Source organism: Limulus polyphemus, unplaced genomic scaffold (assembly GCF_000517525.1).
Source record: "Limulus polyphemus unplaced genomic scaffold, Limulus_polyphemus-2.1.2 Scaffold2621, whole genome shotgun sequence".
Lineage (NCBI taxonomy): Eukaryota > Metazoa > Arthropoda > Merostomata > Xiphosura > Limulidae > Limulus > Limulus polyphemus.
The window spans coordinates 55,300-56,682 of NW_013668231.1; positions in this window are offsets into that span (position 1 = coordinate 55,300).

Here is a 1,383-nt window from a genome sequence, read left to right on the forward strand (position 1 = left end):
TGGCCATGCCGGGCCAGTTTACAATATGTAAATCCATTTCTAATTAGGAGAAGTTGATAGGAATTCTCTTGTTATTTCTCTCTGTTTCTTATCATTTATCACAAGGTACGAATAATAGAGTTAAGACTTTGTAACTAGAATTTATGGAGTTAATAACAAAGTTTTTCTTCTGGTTTAAAAGACTTAACGTTTTGTAAAATGTAGATAAAGTAACGAAGATTCACAAAGTAACTTTTCAAATGTGAGCCGTAAAGAAAATAACGGAACTGAGAAATGTTAAATGATATGCAGTACAGTTGTAAAACAGATCGATGTCAAAGAATAGAGGAAGAAATGCCAGAAAGTATGATATATATTTAGTAAAGTTAAGAAAATGGTACTTGTGGGATTATTAACCTCTCTCTTAAAAACAGAATAAATGTTGTTTCAAAATCTTTATGTTAGGCTTCTCAACATTAATAAAACGATAATTGGGGACATTTTCTAGAAAGACTCGTAGAAATATTAATTGTAGTTGCAACCTTTTCATGAAAGTTTTGATCCCCCTCAACATTCAACAAATTCAAACACTGCCTTGTATTAGTATCAGTTAAACAAGATTATTGTTTTTATCATAATAGATTTAATGACTAGAAGCTTTTAAATGCCAAAAACTTCGGTGGGTAACGTGATTTCATCAGAAACTTTGATATCAAAATATTTAAAGGCTGAATTATCTAGAAAACTTGTCTATAGGGAATGGTCAAATTTCATACAATTTAAAAGTAATCATTGGTATTTAATATTATTTGATCAATTGTAGCTAAAAGATCATTTACAAAAGATGTCTTACATTGTTTACGAGGATTAAATTAGCTACCTATACGATTATGTCCAATTTCACATACATTTTGACCATCTCTTAAGCCTAATGCTATATCTAGAGATGATCTATCTAGAGATGATCGAACATGGTGTTGATCCTTACAACTTATGTCAAAAATTAAAATCGTATGTGAATAAAACATAGTGCCCAGACTTTATTTGCGATTATAGCTTTTTATTGTGTAAATACTGAGATTGTCAAATGTACGGTAGTAAGCGGAAAGCTATTCATGGAAACCATATACACATTTACAATACATTTTGAAGTGAGAGCACATTATTACACAAACTCTATTTAAAAAAAAAATTCTAGTGGCATATTTGATATATAAGTTAGAAACGGATGTTGGTTTCGTTAAGTATAAAGTTATACAGAGAGTGCACTGCCCACCGCGGGTATCGAAACCTGATGTTTGGTATCATAAATCTTCATTCTTACCGCTGAGCCACCTAGACCATTTTATTACAACACCAACTGGTGGAAATATAGTCTTGTTTGTTTGTTTGTTTGTTTGTTTT